This window comes from Mustela nigripes, chromosome 12 (genome assembly GCF_022355385.1).
Source record: "Mustela nigripes isolate SB6536 chromosome 12, MUSNIG.SB6536, whole genome shotgun sequence".
Taxonomy (NCBI): domain Eukaryota; kingdom Metazoa; phylum Chordata; class Mammalia; order Carnivora; family Mustelidae; genus Mustela; species Mustela nigripes.
The window spans coordinates 145,222,394-145,247,267 of NC_081568.1; the positions used below are offsets into that span (position 1 = coordinate 145,222,394).

Consider the following 24,874-nt stretch of genomic DNA (forward strand, 5'->3'; position numbering starts at 1 on the left):
TGTGTGATTTGGTGAGTGCTGTGAAGTGTGTAAACCTGGTGATTCACAGACCTGTACCCCTGGGGATAAAAATATATGTTTATAAAAAATAAAAAATAAAAAAAAATAAATTAAAAAAAAAATAATAATCTACCCTTTCTATATTACACCCCCCCCCAAGGAATTCAATGTAATGCATTTTTCTATCCCTTTCACATGTCCACAATGATATATCAAATATCTACAGATTTCCTTTCTTCTTTCCTCTCTTCCCCAATCTTCGGCTTTCCCTCCTTCTCTTTTCTAACATTTACTCTGAAGTACATTTTTTCTACTTACTATAACACAGATCTCCCTCCAGTTCAAAAAAAAAAACAGATCTAACTTTGGTCTTTCTAAAGACCGCATAGAAACATATTTAATGTGCCCATTCTTCTTTTGGTAGATAATCAGTTTAAATATCCTTGTAGACAGATATTTACAGAGAACCAGATTTTCATCTGTCAGAGAAATTACCAGAATGGAATTTCTGGGTCAAAATAATGCATCTTGAAAATATATATATGTATATATATATATATATGTATAAATACACATATATACACATCTATGTATATATGTATATGTATATATACATATATGTCAAAATAATGCATCTTGAAAATATATATATGTATATATGTATATATACACATATATACACATCTATGTATATGTGTATATGTATATATACATATATGTATATGTTAAATATAAATATATGCTACATATATGTATATATACACATATGTATGTGGTGTATATATAAAAACATACACACATATATAAACATACACATATAATACACAAACTCATCCTCTATAATATGTGGTGTAAATATTTTTAGGCCATTGAATGTTTTACTTCTAACTTGGTCCATGCCATTTTGGGAGACAGCTCTCCACATGTCTCTTGACTTTCTGTCTGTCTCCTGAGCAGAGGTTTTGACTGCCTGTGTCCTGCACTATCCTTCTTAAGGATGTTTGCGCAGAGAACACCATAACACGGGCACCCGGGTGGCTCAGTCAGTTGAGCATCTGCCTCCTGCTCAGGTCATGAACCTGGGGTCCTAGGATCAAGTCCCGCATCAGCTCCCTGCTGAGGGGGGACCCTGCTTTTCCCTCTGCCTTGCCTGTGTGCTCTCTTTCTCTCTCTAATAAATAAATAAAATTAAAAAAAAGGAAGAAGAACAGTATGACAGATAGAGATAGTGCTTCATTCTGGAAAAAATGGTACATATGCTTATTGACCATTATAAAAAAATGCAGGGCTCCAAGTTCAGGGTGCCTCTCCTATAACCTATGGTACCTGCGGGTGTCACCTGATACTCTCTGCTTCACCAGGTGGGAATCAGGGCTCTGGAAACAGGTATAAGGAAAAGCTCTTGCTGTTGCTGGCTGTAATACTCTAACTACCGCTGCTTCTGTGAGTAATAAAGTCCTTTGTCTCTGGACCAGGAAACGTACCTTCTGGAGCATTTGTAAAATGATGGTAGGCTACTAAGTCAACCCACAAGTTGGTCAAGTCTCAGATACTTCATCGTTTTAAATAGCTACACACAGGTTAAAAAAAAAACCTGATGGCACAATATGTATCTATTTAAGCTTTCTGGGTCTCCCGTCTCATTCTGATGGTCTTTATGCTCTCAGATTACGTAAATACTCTCCTATACTTCCTTCTCCTAGTTTTTACATTTGAATAGTCCAAACAGATTACATTTTTGTTGTTGTGGAAGAGCCTTAGCTTTCTTCTTCCACAGCACAGGATACTTTATTAAATAAATCACCCGCTACCCACTGAATGAAAAGTTTATCCTTATTGTACTCTAACTCCCCATACATACTTGAATCTATTGGGGAATATTTTAGGTCCCACTAACCCACTTATTTATATTCTTGTGAAAATACTGTTTTGATTATCACAGCTCTGTATATATTTTAACTTTTGTTAAGTCATGACTATTTTTATTTAAGACGTTTGTGTACTCTTAAACATTTATCCTACTGTATCGATTATTTAAAATAACTTTTACCTATTTTTATAATAGATCTATTGAATTGCTGAGTGGAACTGTATTAATTTATGTAATATGTTTGGAATGACTGCTATTTTGTGATATTAGATTTTTTCATCTAGGTATTTACTATTTGTTTGGGTGTTATTAAGTACTTTTATAATATTTCATACTCTCCTTATATAATTATCTTCTTTTCTTGGTGTTTTACGCTTTTCGTTTTCCTTTGGATCAAGGTACAAACAGACACGTACACAAATTATTCTCTCCCCAAAATAATCTTCACTAACTAGATATTGTTGTTTGTAGGAAAGCTATATATACATATACGTATACGTATATGTGTATATATATATATATATATATATATATATATATTTCCCCAATTCAGCATCAGTAATCTTTTCTTTTAAGATTTTATTTATTTATTTGACAGAGATCACAAGTAGGCAGAGAGGCAGGCGGGGGGGCGGGGGAGGAGGCTCCCTGCTGAGCAGAGAGCCTGATGTGGGGCTTGATCCCAGGACCCTGGGATCATGACCTGAGCCAAAGGCAGAGGCTTAACCCACTGAGCCACCCAGGTGCCCCTCAGCCTTAGTATTCTTAATAAAGCCTTTTGAGAGTTCAAGTTTAATTAGGTTATCAGTACATTTTTTATTCTTTTCAAATATTTACATAGAGTTTCAAGAATTTAAAAATTATTTTGCCTGATTACATTAGATATAATTATAAAAACAGTATTGTATAATAGTAGTTATAAGTATATGTTTATTATTCCCGATTTTATTGAAAATGTTTTTTTTAAATACAGTAAGAGTAGCTATTTATATAAATAATTTTACCATGTTTAAGTAAGTTCCTTCTTTAAGTTTTTATGAGGAACGACTAAATTTCATCAGTTCCTAAATGTTATATACTAAATACAATATTCATCATCTTATGATGTAATTATATAACTGTAACTTAAAGATCTTTGACATAATATATTTTGTATTTGATTTACTAATGTTGAACTACGTTTGCATTCCTAAAGTAAATTTCACTTACAGATTATTCTTCTGTTAACACATGGCTGGATTGGATAAGCTAACATTTTATTTAAATTTTCACATCAATATTCAGAAGTGAAAATGATCTTTAGTTTTCTTGGGGGGAGTGCTATTTCTACAGAGTTTTGGTACTTAAAATGAATTAAGAAGCTTCCTTTTTTGCTTTAATATTCCTTGGATTCTTTAAGTATCAGAGGAATGACACTTTAAAAAAATGTCTAAAATAATTTCAGCCTATTGCTTCAAAAAGTCTGGATTTCTAATTTCCCATCTAATATCTCCTATGGCTCCTGTTTTTTTGGTGTTTGCAGCTGATGATTCAAAGGCTCCAACACCTTTGGCATAAAATGAGGATCTCAGAAGATTTCTTTGAGAAAACTGATAAGTGGCTGGGAAGGGCAAAATCCCACCGGAAACCCAGTGGAGGGTCACTTCACTAACACTGCAAAGAACCATCCTTCCCACCTGGACATGAGTAACCACTGGAAGCAGCAGGACAACCAAATGACCCATATTGTTGAACACAGATGTGTCCCTTTCTCAAGAACACCAAGGGAGAGAGACGGGAGGAATCACATGGCCCCATCCCATTTGCTTTGGCCCCGTGTGGGTTTTGTTCCAGAGGACCCTTCATTTTAAAGTTAGGTCAGGAAAGAAATTTGTCATTTCTTTCCCAGAATTCATGTTTTAAGTTCCTAAATAGATTTTTCCCCATGTTTCCATAAGCACCTCCTTCCTCATCTTTATTGTTCAGACCAGGCAACTTTGACTCCCTTCATTCTCTAAGTCTCTCCAGTGGCTGTCCCCGAGGCCCGTCATTTCCTGCATCACTAGGTCTGCAACTCTGTCTTTGCTTCTCTAGCTGAGCTACTATTCCAATTCTCCTTTCAAAGCTCTACACCCACACCAGGCATGGGCTTCTTTCCATGTTTCTCTTACTGCTGCTTTGAGTCACCAGAAATCGTCCTCTGAAGAGCACACTCTCCCAACAGTGGTCCCTTCCTGAAATGATTCAGTTGCTTCTGATGCAAGCTTTGAACCTTTCCCCATCATCAACGACGTCAAAATTGAGTCTGTTGTTTCAGAAAATGAACCGTATACAGCAAGCTATACTGACAGGAGACAAAACGCAGAGCTAATGAGAAAGACCAGACCATCGAGCTCAAAAAACACAATTAAGTCACATCAAAGATGGCCAGAAAGACTTTTGTACTCTGTTCTCCTTCGTTGGGGCCCAACACAGAAGCAAACAGGGACGCACTTCAGGAGAAAAGAGCCTTGTCGTTTTGATCTGTATTAAAGGAAATAGCTCAAGCTGGAAAGATGGGGGTTCGTGGAATTATGTTCCAAATTCATGGAAATCACTATATCCACTCTTCATGGTAGAACATGAGAAATTTTTTTTTTAATTGGATTTTAGTTCAAGAGAAACCGATAACCTTTTAATCTTTTAACCTTTTAATCTTTCCACTCTAAAAGCAAGAAAAACATGAGTCCTTATGGGAACATTGCCTATTTCCCAGGAAACGAAACAAAAATGAAGAGCCGCGCTGCAAATCTTCTTAAAAGAATAACTTCCATGAGGATAAAACAGTACCTTTCAGAGGAAATTTCTGCTATTTAACTGTACATCACCTTGACTCTGACTATTCTGACCTTTTGCCTCTGAATCATGCTTCTTGCACTTGGCACATATACTAGCCTTACCATATGCCAAATATTCATTGTGTTCCCCAACATGTCCCAGCTTCCTTCGTGGTGACACTGGGGCCATGGGACTTGGTTTCATCAATGGGCTGTGAGTTCAAGGACCACTTCTGGACCAAGTCACTTAAAGGTAAATGGGCTTTGTCCATTCTTCTCCTCCTCCCTATGCTGCTACAAGCTTCAAGGCCATAGGGTGGGAACACAGCAGGACAGGATTGTGCGCTGTGTCTCCTCCTGGAGGAGAGCCTCAGCCAACCCACAGAAGGCCATGGTACAGTGAAAAATAAACCTCTACAGGCTAAACCACTGAGATCTGGGGCTCTATCTGTTGTAACAGTTGGCATTAATTACCCTAAATCATACAATGCTTAATCACAGGACGTTAGGGCAGAAAGAGACTTATGAGATTACCTGTTCCAGTGTGTTTCCCACTTTTGATTGTGCTTATCCCCATGAAATATAAAATATTTGGCAATAAAAACGAAACTGCTTTGTTAACGGTGCTGATGGATCTCCTGGGGTCCTAGTCTTGTCTCTTCTTCCCCTCCCTTCCCTTCACCTTCATCTGCCAAATAATCTCTGACTTCCACACCTCCACAGACACACAGAGCGAGGTTGCCATAGGACACAGTTTGAATCTGGTCCAGCTCCTCCCCTTTGCAGAAGCTCTAGGAACTTCTGTGCCTTGCCCAGGCTCTTTCTCACAAAGGAAAAACCAGGGCTATTTTTCTATGTATATGGGTGAATTTTTTCAATGCACATCATGAAATGAAGGTTTGAGTCTGCCAGTTGGTGATGTTTTTGAGGAGGGGGTTATGATGTTGGTTTATTGCTTTGCCTCTAGGGCAAAGCCAAGCCCACTGCCTATCAGTTGATGCTCAGTGAACAGTCACTGGCTGGATATTTATTAGAGGATATATCAATGTCTGCATATACCCAAGTTACCAATAAGCAATTCAAAATATAAATGAGAAGTGCTCCAGTCATACTGGAAATCAGCTTGGCATTACCTCCTATAACGAAACAACCACATAACTCCTGGGACCCAGAAATTCCAATCTTACAAATATATTCCCAAGATAAACATATGCACATGTTCAATGGAACTCCCATTCAAAAATATCTGTGGCAGCACTGTTTACTGCAAAAAGAACCTATTGTGAAAAGTGATCTCCCACTGCAGAGCTGATGACTATGATTTCAACTTCTGTGAAATGAACCATCAAGGATAACATGAAAAATATGGATGAATCTTGGCAATGGGATACTATAAAGGAATTCATCCCCAAGAGATTACATATAGCATGATATTTTTACAAAGTTAAATGATAATAAATACTTGTATAATATGCATTTATATAATAAAATACGTGTATACATATGCATTTCAATGTATGTAACAGATGTGAATTTCACATACACAGAGGAAGGCAGGCTAATGATAAATACATGATTCATGATAATAATTAGCTTGGATTAAGGGGGAAAGGGAAGGAGGACATATGGTTAGATGCCAGTCCCTGTTTTTGAGGTCTTAGTTTTTGCTTTAGGTTCTGGGTTCACCAGTGCTTACTGATTTTAAATAGTCAGACAGACAGATATGGACCCAATATGGGCATGTGATTTGAACCTTCCTACTGTGATTAATCCAATTCTGGGCCTTAGGTCAAAAGAGAAGTATGTTAAAGAAAGTTAATGGATTTTCAGATCAAAAAAATGGAGGCAAAACTTTTTTCTCTATTCCTCTATAAGCACACCAAATATATACTTGAGTACTCCACTGAAGGGAAAGTTAGCAATTATCTGTTAATATCAGTAGCTTTTATTTTTTTGAGATTTTATTTATTTGAGAGAGAGAGAGAGAGAGAAAGACAGCATGAGAGGGGAGAAGGTAGGGGGAAGAAGCAGACTCCCCAAGTTGCTGGGACCCCGATGCGAGAGTCAATCCCAGGACTCCAGGATCATCACCTGAGCTAAAGACAGTCACTCAACCAACAGAGCCACCCAGGCGCCCATGTATCAGTAGCTTTTAAAAAGATGAAGAATATTCTAGGTGACCTGAAGAGTACAAAGAATAAATGATACCCAATTGGAACGTAACAATGGATTCCCACACCCCAAAGAGGAGAAAAATACCTATGATCCATTCAATGATGGATATTCACATCCGTATAAACACATACCCCTCATCTAAGAAGGCTAAGTTTGAATCTGAATAGTTTAAATCATGCAGACTCTGAAATCACCCCCACTTCTCATTTTACATCCTCAACACTAGCATGGGGACCTCTCACTCTGATTAGTTTTCTTCTCTGACCAGGTGTGTTCCTGAGCTTACCACCTCAAATTTTCACAACCTAGTTTCTCCATCAACTTCTGTGAGCATTAGGAAATAAATGAAAATACCAGGGCAGTGTCTGATACTTCATAGTTTCCCAAGAAATGCTGATGGAATTTAATCTCAAGGCGGACAAAAAGGACACGAATATTGACCACATCACATTCTGCCATGTTTCAAGCAAGCCGCAAGGTGATGACACAGAAGTGAGTCCCTTACAAATGAAAAGCGAAGTCTCATGCCTCCCTAAATCTGTGTCTCCAAAACCTTAGAAAAAGAAGTATGTATACACGTTGGTAATCCACAGGAAGAATTTTGAGGCTTCCTATTAAAAAACCAATGTTCACTTATACAATATCTTGAGTTTCTGAGTAATGATTTTGTTCTATTTTGCATTGTTATAATGAAGGTAATGAATTTCATCTTCAATTTTGTGCTAGAGTTCCATTAAAACATTTACTAAAATTAGGGAATTTTTAAACCATGGAAATTTAATTGCATTAATTATCCTTTCTCACCCTCAAATGTTTTATAATGAAACTAAATAATGGATGCGATAATGGAGCAAAGGACAAGTTAGATTTGCATATTTTATAAACATGCTCAGGAGAGTATGTGCTGTTTTGTTGGGAATGGTAGTTAGGTTAATCATGTGTTGATGAAAGAAGGAGCCAATTTACTTGGGGTGGGGAGCGGCACAGAGGGGTGACTTTGAAATGATGTCCTGGGTGTCCTCTTTTGCTCTTAAGAGATAGAAGATGAGAAAACAAAGCTTTTGACATCATATTCACATCTGCGGAGAAGTTAATTGAGAAACTTAAAGCAGTTTTTCCATTTCCCCCCCAGGGGGCCATAGCTATGTTTAATTCACAGAGTATAAATCTAAACAGACTGAGAAAACTCCTTTCCAAGCTTTAGTGTCTGAAATATCCTGAACTTGCTTCATGAAATAAAGACTATCTTTAAAAAGTCTGGAAGAGGTGAACGCACCTGACCAATGTTTGTTCCTCAGTCCATTCCGAGGAAACCCACTTCTCACGGGGTTGGCATTCTGCTACAATGCCTATATCTTGCCACTCAGGATGCAGTCCTCGCCACGGTTCCCACTCCCCTCTCCTCCACAACCCACTCAACACTGAGACAGCAGATCCCCAATCACTGTGAAGTAAGCAGAACAGTGCATTTTTGGATTACTCTTCCTCCAAACAACATCTCATTGGGTGAAGAATCTATGAATAAAGAAATACCCTAATTCTTCCTGAAATTTTTTTTTTGTTTGGTATACATTCTATCAGTTCAATATAATAGATATAACAAAGTCCTGGGGAAGAAAGAAAATGACATTTGAGCAAAACAGAATATACTACATGGAATTCTGACTGAATCTTACAATTTAAGTAGAAACTACATAGCTGCTCTTCAGCCCAAAAAACATTTCATAACACATGTGGACCAAGGACAAGACCAAGGTCAATCTTCTCTGTTCATTGAAAATTCCAGCTGTGCTTAGTTGAGGATGAGAAAAAGAAAACTGCATGTGACCATGTACAATATTGCCAAAGAAAGTAAAGATTCAGAAGATAAAAGATACTTCTCAAAGTAATTTAGGGTAAGACTCAGAGAAAACTTCCAGGAACTCCTGAGATCTTCAATGAAGTGCAAACTCCTTGGTCACTATGGAGTAAAAGGAGACTGTTATAAACAACCGGTTGAGGCAAGAAGGCAAAATAAATTATCAAGACAGATTGCTTAAAAACAAGAAAAAAAAAATGCCATAGTCAAGTTAAAATTCATGTTGGAGACTGTAACAAGAAGCAGATGTTCTAAGAAGATGTACATCAAGGAAGAGTATGAAAAACTCAAGAGACGTCTCAGAACTCAGAAGAATGAGACACAATTAAAATAATGCAAGAGGAAATGGATGATACAGAGAATGGAAGACAGAGAAGAAAATATGCAAACAAGAAATTTTCTTAAAGGTGAGAACAGAAGCACAGAACCAAAGCAATCAGAGATAAAGCACACCCAATCTTTCTAAGGAAACTGGAAAGTCTCATTGTGTTCTGAGTTATGACTGAGTAAAATGGTAAATGTTTGAATGACAAAAATAAAGGAAATTCTGATTTTTTAAAAACTACAAATAATGAAAAAATTGTCCATTTATTAGTTAAAAAGAATTTCCCACAAAGGACCTAAACCAAGCTGGTTCCAGACCTTCCCACCATATAATAAAATACAAGGAGTCAAGGAAGAAATATATAAACAGTGATGAGAGAAGACTGTGGCCCAATTAAAAAAAAAAATCTGTGGAAGCTTCTTTTTCATGAACTAAGGCAGAAATGTGTTTAGACATGTGAGTGATCAGAATATATAGTACTTCACATTAAAGTACATGAAGAGGTACTCACCCAGAAATAGAGCATAACCAAGGATTTAAAATTGCTTACCACCTTAGAAAAGGACGATTGTAAGCAGTAAAATCAGCTTTAAAAGGGAAGAGACTCAATTTTTTCAGTATCTTGTAAGAATACTAAATATAATGCAAAAAATCCTCTGATAATCAGTAATAAACATTTTCCCCATCAAAATCGTCCTCCTATGTCCATGAGCAGCACTGAGAATCAATCACATGCAGAGGTCTTATGAAGACTCAGTAACCTTCCTTCTCAACACCGTGTTCTGAGCTCTCAGTATCAATTTCTTGGAATTGACCTTGACAATAAAGCTATGTGACATCACAGGCTTAAAGAACACATCTTTTTTTTTTTTTTCTTCAGATTTTATTTATTTGAGAGTGAGAGTGAGCATGAGCAGGGGGAGGGGCAGAGGCAGAGGGAGAGAGAGAATCTCAGGCAGATTCCCCTCTGAGCAGAAAGAAGGGGCTTGATCTCCACCCTGAGACCATGACCTGAGCTGAAACCAGGAGTCTCACAGTTAACTGAGAGAACCACCCAGGCAATCCAAGAACAGGTCTTCTTAAGTTAGAAGAGGTAATTTGATGGGAATTCCTTATTAAAAACTCCAACAAACCAAGATCATCTCAAGATGATAAAAAAAAAGACGTGACAGAAGTTTTGGTTAAGCCTTATTTATTGTGATGTATTCCTTACTGAGAATACAGTTTTGCATCTTCATGAATACATAAAAAAGCACACTGTGAACAGGATGATACAAGGCTGGAGGAGAATTATGTGGGCAGAATGGAAAACAGTGTGCTAATTTGCAAAGATTCTTGATGGTAACCCTCAAGATAGCTATTTAGTTTTTTTTTTTAAATTTTATTTATTTTTTTGACAGACAGAGATCACAAGTAGGCAGAGAGGCAGAGAGAGAGGGGGAAGCAGGCAGAGAGAGAGGGGGAAGCAGGCTCCCTGCTAAGCAGAGAGCCCAATGCAGGGCTTGATCCCAGGACCCCGAGATCATGACCTCAACTGAAGGCAGAGGCTTTAACCCACTGAGCCACCCAGACGCCCCTAGTTATGTTTTTTAATGAAATTTTTGTAATTTATAAAGGAAGAGAAGGAAATACTGAATGATTTAAGGCAGACCATTAATTTTTATTTATTTTATAATGCTAATTTAGAACTAAATTTAATGTAATAATTTGGAGGATAAATAGGATTGATGATGTGTTCTGATCCTATTTCCAATTCAGTCTAGACTGTTAATTCTCTATTCAATGGAGCCTCTCGACTTAATGCTTTACTCCTATGTGCCATGTTCTAACTTCAACTCAAAACAATAAAAACAATAAATCAATTCAAAACAATCTGTGGCCAAATCACAGATTCTCCATGGAATTAAAGATACTGAGATTTCCACACATTTTGTAATATTCTTTATCTTGGGGATACCAGTACAAGATTATAAGTATAAAAAATGTTGAAATCAGTGGACTAAAATCGCGTTTTTAACGGAATTCAATACTTTGAACTCAATTCACTTGAATATATTTTTGCCAACTCAGATGCTAATGACCTCAAATCCAATTATCCTACAGATCTACCTGTAAGAGTACATGCTAAGTACATGGTATTAAGAGAAAAACAAGGCGGGGCGCCTGGGTGGCTCAGTGGGTTGAGCCGCTGCCTTCGGCTCAGGTCATGATCTCAGGGTCCTGGGATCGAGTCCCGCATCGGGCTCTCTGCTCAGCAGGGTGCCTGCCTCTCTGCCTACTTGTGATCTCTCTGTGTCAAATAAATAAATAAAATCTTTAAAAAAAAAAAAAGAGAAAAACAAGGCATTTCATGGGACGGTTGAAAGTGGAGAAGAGGATTATGAAGGGATTAAGTCATCCAGTTATGGGCAGGGCCCTGAGGTATTTACTTTCCCTAATTGCACAAAATTCAGCCAACCAACCCATTCTGAATTTTCTCTTAATTGGCTGTCATAGTTTTCAAACTGTAACTGGCAAACTTAATTCACACTGGGCTTAGAAAAATATTAGAAGCAAAAGACTAATAAATGTGACCATGGTGGTCCTTACCAGAGTAACTGATTACAATGTCATCTACCATCAGCTGAACACATGGAAAAATAAAAAACAGACCAATTTCCCTGGGTAACTTTAAAGACATTGGGGCACCTGAGTGGCTTAGTCAGTTAAGCATCTAACTTGGGCTTAGGTCATGATCTTGGGGTCCCGGGCTCAAGCCCTGTATTGGGCACCCCAATGCTTCTCCTTCTCCCACTGCTTCGCTCTCTGCCCCTCCCCCCACTCGTGCTCTGTCCCTCTCTCACACTCGCTCTCTTTCTCATAAATAAATAAAATCTTAAAAAAAATTTAAAAAATTATAAAGACATTACTACTCCTTGGGTCTATCATTGTCAGTACCTCTCAGAAATGAAGAATCCAAAAAAAAAAAAAAAAAAGAAAGAAATGAAGAATCCTACTGTAGCTCTAAATTTACCTTTCAAATTTCTGTTTCAGAACTACATTGAAAGGAGAAAACTGATTGCCAATCCAGGTCAAAAGAAATTCAACCTCTTAGTTTTAAGGCAAATTCTTTAACTTCTCCTGTGTCTGGGTGCCACTGTCTGCTTTTTAAGTCTGTTGTAACATGTTGGTATGTCTTTCTAAAATACCTGGCATTCAGGGCACCTAGGTGGTCCAGAAGTTTAAGCATCTGCTTTCAGCTCATTTGGGAGTCTCTTTCTCCCTCTGCCCCTCACTCCGCTGGTGCTCTCTCTCCCTCAAATACATAAATAAAATCTTAAAAAAATAAATAAATAAAACGGTTGGCATTCAATATAAGCAAAAAGAGAAAAGACTGTGAGGTGTCTTCTAGCTGTCAGGGTGTATCTAGTTGAAGTTCAACTCCAGGACTCTGTCCTTTTTCAACCTCCATCCTTGTTCCTGGCTCAAAAATGGAACTTTGTGGTGCCATCAAAGTAACTGAACTTGCTCCAGTAATTAAGTCTGAACAAAACAGGTTATTTTGCTTTGTTTAAAAAACGTTTATGGATTTAACTGTTGCTTCCACATCATCATTTCCAAAATCAAATAATGACCAACAGAATTTTCTTTAAAAAGCTTTTTATAAATTTAAAATACTAGAAAGAACTTTGACAACTTGCAAGTAAAACACGGGAATACACAAGGTGGGCTAACATAAAAATAACAAGCAGGGGTGTTTTAGGAAAAAGTAGGGGATAACTAAGCCAGTGGGAGTGGACTTTCTGTGTTTGAATACGAAGTTAAATCAAGAGCTCCTACTAACAAAATAAAAAAAAAAAAGAAAGAAAATGCAAAAGATGGTTACAGAAATATTAGATGATAAAACAAAAAACAAGCTAGTGGTTCACATTTTCCAGGAATCAAAGTTCTAGAAAGAAACTGTCACCATCATTTGAATCCTATGAAAATCAGCAGAGTCACACAATGGAAAATATCTTCATTTGAAGTTCTGAAAAAGGATCAGTAAATTTGTATTCATTTCTAGGGCAGTCATCTATTTTTGAAGCTTGACTTTTTCTATTATTTAGTTAACTAATTCAATAATCCATGTAATTATTTAAATAATTATGAAAATCAAATTAAATTCTCTTTGAACTATGTTCTTTTATTGATATATTCAGAAAAATTAATTCTGATTTTAAAAAATATTTAAATATTGGGTAATATGCCATTAAACATAATTTATTGCTATTACTGTCTTTCATGTTTGTCAATAAAAAATCCTAACATTTGCAAAGAGAAAAGAGAAGTGACAGATTTTATGTGTAGGAAGAAGACAGCCATAATATGAATGTTGTATCAGATAAGCCGAAAAGTCACTTCTTTTCCTTGTATATTATTATTATATTATTGACAGCATTCTGCACTTTCTGAACCCCAAATAAAATAATGAAGAAAGCACAAGGTGAAAAATCATGAATGGATACTTTCCAAGTGAGGAGTTGAGTAAAAAACTCCATTTACATACCAGAAGTAGAGCAACATGAAAGAAATTATCAAAATATAAATTCCAGGCAATATTCTATTTGGACTATGTTTTGATTTTAAAAAACCATTTCTAATTATTGATATTTACTATAATTCCTGCCAGAAATAGAATACAACATCAGGATTTCTTTTCAAAGAAGACGACAAGTGGTTACATGGTACACATTTAAGCTGACTGCCTTTTAAATTTCTGTGCTTGAGAACATTTAAAAAATTGGAAATGCTGCCCTTAATGATTTTTTTATGATTTTTATGATTTTGTCTTGTAGCCCACATGCTAATAAAGTTTATATCAGTATATTTTGTTTACATCATCTAACAGAACCTCAAAAGTAACTCTCGTGCCCTTCATTTTATTTTGAGGATTCTATGGAGAAGGGGTTGTGTGGTTACTCATTTTTCAGTGAAACAGAATTTGATTTTAAAGAAATTGAAGGGGGTGCCTGGGTGGCTCAGTGGGTTAAGCCTCTGCCTTCGGCTCAGATCATGATCTCAGGGTCCTGGGATGGAGCCCCACATCGGGCTCTCTGCTCAGCAGGGAGCCTGCTTCCCCTCTTTCTCTGCCTGCCTCACTGCCTACTTGTGATCCCTCCCTCTCTGTCAAATAAATAAATAAAATCTTAAAAAAAAAAAAAAGAAATTGAAAGAACATCTCAAGACTGAAATTCTGTTGTTCTAACAGTGTCTATCTGGATTTCAAACGTCTTCACGTAAATAAAAATGTATTTCCTTGTTTTTTATCCTCCCCCAAATTACAAGCATATATCAATGGGAATTCTCCTGAAGGCTTGGGACTTTTCCATCACCATCATCATCATAAGCATCTGGTGCACAGCATGCACTTAAATGTTTACCAAATGAATGAATCAATGATTCACCAAATACCCATCTACTGTTTCAAGAACCTTTTGATTCAGGGGCACTGGGGTGGCTCAGTCCTTAAGTGTCTGCCTTGGGCCCAGCTCATGATCCCAGGGTCCTGAGATTGAACCCCCCATGGAGTCCCCCCACAAAGCGCCCCCCATAGAGCCCCATGTGGAGTCCCACATCAGGTTTCCCGCTCCCGCCTCTGCCTCTCCCACTCCCCCTGCTTGTGTTCCCTCTCCCACTGTGTTTCTCTCTGTCAAATAACAAAATCTTAAAAAAAGAAGAAGAAGAAGAAGAACTATATGCTTCATAATACTTTTCACATGTTATCTCACATGTCCGTGTTTTATGTTTAATATCCACGGCAACCTTGCAAGTTAGGAATTCTAATCGTCACTAACACAAGAGGAAAGCGGTAGGTGGAGGTTAATGGAAAATCAGTATCACAGTGCTAAGAGGAAAAGAACGAGATTTCATAGGGTTTTTTGTCTGTCTGTTTCTGGTTCTGACACAAGGATTCTGAGGGGCTTGCCTAGAAAAGCAGATCACAAGGTTGCCCTGGGTCCTACCTAATCTTGTTAAAATTTCAGTAGCTTTCAAAATAAAAACTCCTTGAATATCTGCCTGCCTGTTTAATGTTTTCTTAGGCATTTCTGTTACAGGACAGGTCCTGGCAGAACCCCCCAGCCCCCTCATGTCACCTGTTTCTCCAGCTCACCTCCCGGTCGGCTTGCAACCTGGGAGCCAAAAGCCACAAGCTGGAAACAACTTCCAGAGCCCCAATTACAATGGGCTTATTCCTGCAAAGACCAGACCCCACCAGACCAGTCTCAGTCCCAAGACTTCCAACCTCTGACCTTTCACTGACTTCCGGCTTCATTATAATGCTAAAAGCTATGCCCAGGGATGGACTTAACATGCAAATGAAACAAGACCTAGGGAGCACAGTGAGCGGGTTCTGTCAACTGCCCCGGCATGTCCATGTCCCTGGGCTTCCCCACCCCCACATGCTTACCTGTCACTCCTTTTCAGCCTCAGTCCCTTTGAAACAGTCCCTGGCCACTGTCTGGGGAGCAGCTAGGTATCCCTCTTCCTAAGGCTGTCTCCTTCACGTCCAGGGGACTGAGCTTGCAACACACACACCCCGCCTTGCCTCTTTCTACAGGGATAGTGCAAGAATCCCGAGGTCATCAACAGTTCCAAATGTTGCTCTTTATCTACTGCTAGAAGTATTAAGTATTATCTGCTGCTAGAAGTATTAAGGTACTTTATGGTAGTTTTTCAATTCAATTAAAAATTCTGTCAGTTGCAAGGTGCAGGGAGGGCGGGAAAAAGAATGAGCAGTTTGCAATCTGCTGGGAAGACAGCTGGGTGGACAGCTAATGGTGTTCTTATGGGAGAAGCCGGAGGGAGGTACTGGCCCCAGAGGCCAGGACGGGAGGACAACGTTGCCTGATAGGAAGACAATGCAGGGATGCTTCGTGAATTAAGAGGAAATGGAACTAGGTCTTGAAGATTAAGTACAGTCTGACAGGGGACAACATTTTTAGCAGAGGGAACAGAGGAGCTTACTGACCGCTGTAAATGTTGCGTTTCTAGCAAGTTGGACAAAGGCTCTTGCATTCTAGAGTGAGCTGAGCAAAACGCCAAGAAAACAAACAAACGAACGAAAATGCAAAGAGCAAGAAGAAGTTTGTCTTGGGTTGAGGGATCCAGGCAATGAAGAGGTTAAAGAGAAAGAAATTCAGCAGTGTCCACTACTGTTAGGTACTTCCGTGTGATTTACTTGGTGGTCTTCCTTCACGCCAGAGCAGGCGTTCAAGAGCGTTCATTATTAACAGTCACAACGACAAAACAGGTATCATCTTCATAAGTACCAGCTGCTCTGAAACATTATGTAGGTGCTGCAAAGAATAAGTTAGATTGCTTTTTTGGATTATGAGTCCCTGCATTCACAGCCTGCCCTAAGGGATTAAATATTTGAGTTCAAATACAGATTCCTTGTGGCAGCTCATTCTCAACAAGTAGTACCTTCACCAGTGTTCATAACCAAAAACTCCACAAAAAAGTAAAATAAAATGTTAACTAACTGAACATAGTAAGAACTAAATAAATAAAATAAAATAATGTTGGCTAACAGAACATAACAAAAAATAATGAAATGAAATGAAATAAAATAATAAAATAAAAAATAATCCGAAACTCCAGATGAAGCAGTAACACAGCACACATAAGACCAGGACTTCTTCCTAACAGACTTGCCAGGGAGAATCAAGTAAACACGTGTTCTGAGACCAGAACCATCTGCTTTACAAAAAGTCTGGCTTTTTAAATTGCCTCAGCAGCCATGAGACTATGGACATAAAGTCAAGCCTCTCTAAGGTACAGTAACTCCCCTAATGCATGGTTTTACTTTCTGTGGTTTCTGTGACCTAGAGTCAACCACAACCTGAAAATATTAAAAGAAAATTTTCAGCAATAAACAATCTGTAAGTTTTACGTTAAGAGCCATTCTGAGCCAGCCTGCTCTGTCCTGCCTGAGAGGTGAATTGTCCCTTTGCCCCTCTGTATACACTGCCTGTCCCTTAGTCACTTAGTAAATATCTCGGTTATCAGATCAACTGTCGTGGTATTACAGGCCTGTGTTTCATTAATCTTCATTTTACTTAATAATGGGCAGAAAATACAAGAGGAGAAATGGTGGCAATTTGGATATGCCAAAGAAAAGCCATAAAGTGCTTCCTTTAAGGGAAAAGGGAACAGTTCTAGATAAGAAAAAAGTACCCTATGCTGCAGTAAGGATGAATCTGCTATCCAAAAAAAAGCAAAGGAAAAAGACATTTGTGCCAGTTTCCTTGTTAATATCTTGCTATGCCTAATTTATAAATAAACTTTATTGTAGGTATGTTTATATGGGAAAAAGCATAGTATATTTAGGGCTGGGTGCTGTCCACTGTTTCTGGCACCCACTGGGGGTCTTGTAACATATCCCCTGAAGATAAGAGGCGACAACTGTAATCAGAAAATTAAGCAAAGGACCTTAATATTAATGCCAGTACACTAACTGTACCCAACCGTGGACTGGCGAGCAAGGAGGGGAGCAAAAGTGTAAGAGAATTACCCTTAGTTTACCAAGATGGGGATTTTACTACCAGGATGGAGATGCCAGGCCATATTTGACATTGCCTTAAATAAATAATAGGACAGCAAAGTGGCCTGGACTCAGAAATTGCTTCTAGACTGAGCAAGGGAAGGTGAGAAGCTTGTATTTGTCTGCTACATATAAAAATAACTGGATGACATATCCTGAAAGAATATCCATTAAGAAATTTATCTTCAAAAAATATGTTTCTGGGGCGCCTGGGTGGCTCAGTTGGTTAAGCAACCCCCTTCGGCTCAGGTCACGGTCCCGGAGTCCCAGGATCGAGTCCCGCATCAGGCTCCCAGCTCCATGGAGAGTCTGCTTCTCCCTCTCACCTTCCCGCCTCTCATGCTCTCTCTCACTGTCTCTCTTTAAAAAAAAGAAAAAAAAAATATGTTTCTACTTGCCAACCAAAAACCAATTTCTGTCATCCAAATAAAACCAGAAAGTATTTTTTAATTTAATATTAATTTATTCAAGGATCTAAAAGAGAACAGAAGATTGTCTCCCCAAAAAGTATTCACTGAAGCTTGCCATAAGTACTTAAAAATGTCAACAGTATAATATGTTTTTAATTATAGGCTCATTTTTATCATGGTGTTCTGATAAAAACAAATCAAGGATATAATTCTCTGCCCCAATACTTAATCCCACAAAAGTGCTATCTCTCAAAGGAAACTATACTTAAAGTTTAAATTAAAATATATTTATTCACTTCAGAAATATATTTTAGTACTTTCTATGTTATAAGCACATTTCTAAGCACTGAATGAGCCTTCCCAGGGGTTACAAAGACAAATGAAAAGTTACTGTCTGGGTTTTTTTCCCCCTCAAACTATCAATATTCCAACTATTTTATCTTTTCTTAGCATAGGGGTGGTCAGTTAGTAAGAGGAGTAAGTAGCTAATGGTTGAAAAAGAGTCACTATATTGCAAATAGGTGAAGCCACAGGCACAGAGGAGAGTCCAATTGAAGTAAATTCGGCTGACCTAACATTTTGTTCAATAAATCACCATGCTTTACATTCAAATTAAATGAACATATTTTACAATTTTTACTCACCGCTATTGCTTATCTCCCACTCCATTCCTTGGATTCACTTTTCCTCTTGCTGGAGCCCATTCTTTTGTAGTTCTCTCAGAAAGAATCTGTAAGAAGTAAATTCCCATTATAGTTTGTCCAAAACTTTATTTCATCTCTACTCTGGAATGATAATTTTGTCCTGTATAGGAAGAACCTCAGGTTGTGAGTCCACATACAGTCCTATAATTCTTGGTCTGTACTAAGAATTAGGACTAAGGAGAAAGAGGGGGTTGAAAACTAGGCCCCGGGTCCCTCAACCAAGTCATGAAATTGGAAGACAGCAACCCCCAGAGAGCCCCATGTTCAATGTCACATACAAGTGTCCTACAGGGTAGTGGTGTCCCTGTACCTTAGAAAGGACTGTATTTTTATTTCTCATATTCCCCTCTTGGGTCACGGTCTCTCAGAGGATCTAGGTCTTTCTTCAATTTGGAAGATACTTTCTCACTGTTCTAACTTTTCAAAAACTTAAGGCATATGTTGGAGCAAACTCCTTGACTCATCTTCTGATCTGGCTCTGTAACTTTACTATCACTTTTTAAAAAATATTTATTATTTACTTGAGAGAGAGATCGTGTGTGCACAAGATGAGTGAGGGGCAGGAGGAGAGAGAGAATCTCAGGCAGACTTCCCATTGAGCATGGAGCCCAATACAGGGCTCGAACTTATGACCCTGAGATCATGACCTGAGCCAGAATCAAGAGTCTGACACTCAACCAACAGAGCCACCCAGATGCCCCTTATTGTCACTTAAAACAAACAAAAACAAAACAAAACAAAACAAAAAAAAGAAGAAAACACCTCTCAGTGTTTTTTTCTGGGTCTTCTGATATGTTAATTATCTCTTCAGTTATATTCATGTGTTAATTTAAAAATGACCAGAATTTTCAGTTCCAGGATTCCTAATTGGTTCTTTTTTGTTTTCCCTGTTCTTGTGTCACAACCTATCTTTGAATTTCATGATTCCTTTTTCTTCTGTTATGAATATTACTTACTCTTCCATCTTTTTAGAATTTCAAAAGTACTTATTTAAAAAACCCATTTGGAAGACTGCCTCAGTATTTGTATTTCTTTAAATGATAATTCACTCACTTACTCACTGTGTTTACTGGCCACCTTTTATGAACTTTTGTGTCCCTCTTCTTGAGTAAGATTTTTCTTCTCTTTTGCTCATTTCCATAAGTGATATAAGTGTCGAGATAATTTAAAGATATATTTCAAAAGATTTTGTCCAAGAGGTGTTGAGGGAGGAAGTCAATGCATCAATTAACAATAGTATTTTAATCAGATTCAAATACACATTTCTAATGCCTTAATTGCTAAACCAGGCGGTGTGCAAAAATACTTTATAGCTTTGGTTTCCCAGGTTAACATTCAGATCTTTTTTTTTTTTTTTTTTTTTTTTTTTTGCAAGATCAATGTTTCTAATTACACAGTCCAGAGATCAGCAAACTATAACTCATGGGCCTAATCTGACCTACTACCTGTTTTTTTAAGGCCCATCAGCTAGAAATTATTTTCACATTTTTAAAGAAACCATAGAAACCATATGTGGCCTATAAAACCTAAAATATTTATGATGTGGCCCTTAAAGAAATTCCTGACACAATCTATCATCAAATGCCATCCAGTAACTTTTTTTCCCCTGATTTTCAAAACTAGATTTTATTTGTAAGAGCAGTTTTATGTTCACAGCAAAACTGAGTAGAAGACAGAGATGTCCCATGTACCGCTTTGCTTGCCCCCCCCATTCTCAACACCCCCCACAAGGGAGATGCTTTTACTACGTGTGATGCATCTACATTGACCATCATTATTACCCAAAGACCGTAGTTCACATTAGAGTTCCTTCTTGATGTTGTACATTCTACAGGTGTAGACAAATGTATAATGACACATCCACCATCATAGAATCACTGCCGTAAAAATCCCCTGGGCTCTGCATATTTATCCTCCACTCCCTGCTAGTCCCTGGCAACCACTAACGTTTTGACTATCACCACAGTTCAGCCTTTTTTTTTTTTTTTTAAACAATGTCATATTGTTGGAATCAAATAGCATGTAGCCTTGATCAACTGGCTTCTTTCACTTAGCGATATGCATCTAAGGTTCCTCCAGGCCCTGCACGGCTTGCCAGCTCACGTTTTTTTGTTTGTTTTTTTTTTTTTCCAGCACTGAATAATATTCCATTGTATATATCAAAGTTTATTCCCTTGAATTGCTTTCTTCAGTCTTGTCACTTTCTTCCCATTTCTAATACATATTTTGTTTAGTTTGTGCCTAAGTATTTCAGCTGGAGGTGTTCTAATGGACATAGGGTTTTGTTTTAAATTCAGTTCTTTCAAATTTTCTACTTACTCATGTCATCTGTGAACAAAGATGGTTTTATTTCCTCCTTACCAACCTGTACACTTCCATTTCCTTTTCTTACTGCATTAGCTTAGACTTTAAGTGTGATGTTGAAAAACTAGTGAGATAGGACATCCTTGCCTTGTTCCTGATCTTAATAGGAAAGCCTCAAACTCCTCACTATTAGGTATGATGCTAGCTCTCCAGTTTTGTAGATATTGTGTATCAAGTTGACCAAGTTTCTCTCTATTCCTAGTTTACTAAAAGCTTTCTTACGAATGTTACATTTTGTCAGATGCTACTTCTACATCTTGAAACCATCCCCCAATTTTTTTTTAATTTTATTTCTTTTTTTAAGAAAACTCTACACCCAACATGGGGCTCAAATTCATGAACCCAGGGTCAAGGGTGGCATGCTCTACCAACTGAGCCAGCCAGGTGCCCCTACCCAGTGATTTTATCTTAAAAATCTGGAGTGAATCTCAGAAATTCATCTTTTACATAAAAACCTCAGATGATTCTGATTCTTATGGTCCTAAGACTACAGTTCAGAAATACTCTGTCCTAAGGGGCCCATACACACTGACTTCAGGGATCCTGAGATCCACCAACCAAGGATTTCCCAACATGTTTATAATGGAATCAAATCATTCAAATACTTTTAATTGTCATTGATTCCAGAGCCCTGTGCTAATAGTGATCAATTAATTTCTATGTGGGCCCAACCCAAATACTGTATATATAAGTACAATCTCCCTCCTCAAACCAAGCCTTAAGAAAATCAGTTCCTTTCTGCTTTTCATTCTTTTCTCACATTGTTGAAATTTCAAACCATTTTTCTTTTTTTACTCCACTAATATCAGACTGAAGAGAGAAATCAGAAGTTATCGGTTGGAAAAAAAAGTGAGTCATTGAATCAAGAATCTTTGAAAACCACAGATAGGAAAATCCTAGTTGAAGTAAATTCTTCAAACCCAACAATGTTCTTTTAGATAAAATAACTGTGTTCTACATTAGAATATCATTATGTTGTACACATGAAACTAATGTGCCAATTATACCCTGATGAAAATGAATGAAATGCTGCATTTGTCTCCGGATATAGTTTGGGTAGTGGGTTCATTAATAAAAATTAATAAAAATAATAAAAATTAATACAAATCCTCCCAGTTCTGGATGGTGGAGCCCCAAAACATTTTTGTTTTTTCTTCTCATTCTGGGTAATGACAACTGCTAGAAGCTTGTGGCTCAAACAGAAATATTCCAGGGAAAAGTTGTATCTGCTTCTTCACAATAGAGTATAAAAGAGCTGCTAAAATTGTCTGCTGGGCTAGCTTCCCAACAAGTGAAGTCTGCAGATGACTTTTAGTTGGTGATGACAGACCAATGCATTACTGCCATCCTGTCTCCTCCCAGAGACAGAGGGTCCAGGAACTAATCGATATAGAAACGTGTGGTGAAATTTTTGGCATGCAGAGAAAACAGTTCAAGTACTGAATGCAAAGGGAGGTCTGACTCTTAACAGCTTTGTGTCTTGGATTCTAATCTGATTTATTGATTTAATGCAGTGACTCTACCTGACTCTTTTTCAAATCCTGGAGACGGCTTGGGCCCTTCCTGCCTCCAGAGTCTTAGTTCCTAATCATGCTGAAAGGGTTTTGTGTAACTGAGCATAAACGCCATTTCCCAGGGAAGAAAAGTAACTCTCCTTTGCTACTCTTCATTTAGCTACACATTTCTTTCTCCCTGCTGAATATAAAGTACATTTTTCCACTTTAAAAGAACCCTTTAGAAATTTTGTTCTTATTCACTGTGGTAGAGAGGATAAAAGGTGATTAAGAGTTTCCATCCTGGGAAGCCTGGGTGGCTTAGTGGGGTTAAGCCTCTGCCTTCAGCTCAGGTCATGATCTCAGGGTCCTGGGATCGAGTCCTGCATCAGGCTCTCTGCTCAGCAAGGAGCCCACTTCCCCCCCTCTCTCTGCCTGCCTCTCTGCCTATTTGTGATCTCTGTCAAATAAATAAACAAAATCTTAAAAAAAAAAAAGTTTCCATCCCAAACCTTGAACCCTGATTATAGCTGACAGGTCTACACTCTAGTAGGAATAAAATCTTAAATTATTGCTATCATGCTAGTTTCCTACACAATACAAAGACAAACTGTGAACCAAATCCTTTTTGAAGAATGGAAATATTTCACTAAGTGTCCCCAAGTTATGCTCTTAAGCAAAATTGTTCTGTCACCAAACCAGTACATTTCTACTCCTTTCTAAGCCCATGGCTATGTGGCATTGATAAGTAAACCTTTTTTTGGATCTTGCTTCCAAATGAATAATATGAGAGATAACATCTCATTATTTGCTTGGAACTGATGATACCATCTGTGTCTTGTTACCAAAACCATAAAACAGAAAAGTTAGGCACTGATGACCTCACTGATTTAACCCTTTTGATTGACATTGAGGATGCTTTTAAAAATTTTCCCCAGAGAAAGTATTTTTGTTTTTGTTGTTTTTGTTTGTTTGTTTGTTTGTTTGTTTTTAAGGTGTTGGAAGATTGAAAGCTCTCAACATGGTTTACAACCATGTTCATTCTTGACACAGTGTCCACAGTTGTTCTCATGGTAAAATGGCAAAGCTGAGTAATTGCAAGAGATAAGTTATACAAAGCTTACAACCTTTACTAACTATTCCTTTCCAAGAAAAGTCTGCTGGCCCCTGAATTAGGGTCCTGACTCTATTTGTTTAGGATGTTCTCTTGTATTCTGTGTGAACTTTCTATGGCTCCACTTTCTCATCTTCAAATTGGGGAGAGAAATAGTAACTGTCTCATGGTGGTTCCTGAGAGAGTAAAATCAGATAATGTATTTGAAGCACTTAGCACAGAGTCTGGGGAATCAATCAGTAAATGTCTGTACTTTGGGGGCCAGGAGTCTTGTTTGAAGCTATCAGTTTGAACTATTTCTTGTAAAGCAGTTTGTACAAAGGATGTGAGAGTCAAGCCCAGGCTCAATCTTTTTTTTTTTTTTTTAAGATTTTATTTATTTGATACACACAGATCACAAGTAGACAGAGAGACAGGCAGAGAGAGAAGGGAAGCAGGTTCCCTACTGAGCAGAAAGCCTGATGTGGGGCTTGATCCCAGGACTCTGGGATCATGACCTGAGCCAAAGGCAGAGGCTTTAACCCACTGAGCCACCCAGGTGCCCCCCAGCCCACCCCAGGCTCAATCTTAATGGCACAGGTTCTTACCTGTGCTGCCTTCAGCAACTTATTGCACCTTTATTTCTTATCTATACAATGGGAATAGAGAAATCTACCTTGGAGAGTAGCTCCACCAGTGAGCTACCAAGGAAGAAGGAAAACCAAATCTAAATCTCCATGCAAGGTCTCCCAATGTCTAACTAAAAAAAGACAATAATGGAGTAAAAAGCCCAAACTCTGCAAAATCTAAGGGTACTGGTGAAGAGATGAAACAGATAAGAAATGTTAACATATATTTACAAGGCAGGAAGCAGACCGCGAGGTATAAATGCTCAGAGGAGGCTGAAAGGTACATGTGTGTGTTGGGAGAGGGATAAAAAGCAAGTCAAGCCCCAATTCAATACAATGAAAAGGCTGGAAAATGAGAGGCAGAAAGACTCTTGGGAAATAGATGAGAATTTGTATAAGAAGCTATTAGGGAGATCCTGATCAAGATGGCAACATAGCAGGAAGGTCCTGAGCTCACTTCCTCCCAAGGACACACCAGGGTTACAACAACATACACAACAACTCTGACAGTTACATGAAGACTCACACAACTGCTCTTCCATAGCTAAAGGGTAGCAGTGGCAGAGACGTGGTCTGACTGGGACCCACACCC

The 24,874-nt window shown here is 38.0% G+C and overlaps 1 protein-coding gene across 4 annotated transcripts in view; it reads right to left on the reverse strand.

The window, feature by feature from the left end:
• KCNN2 (potassium calcium-activated channel subfamily N member 2) overlaps positions 1-24,874 on the reverse strand; it is a 460,896-nt gene that overhangs the window by 260,403 nt on the left and 175,619 nt on the right. For all 4 annotated transcript variants that reach the window (XM_059416113.1, XM_059416111.1, XM_059416114.1 and 1 more), the window contains one exon: positions 18,644-18,729. The gene's annotated coding sequence lies outside the window, so the exon portion shown is untranslated. The remainder of the gene's footprint in view (positions 1-18,643; positions 18,730-24,874) is intronic.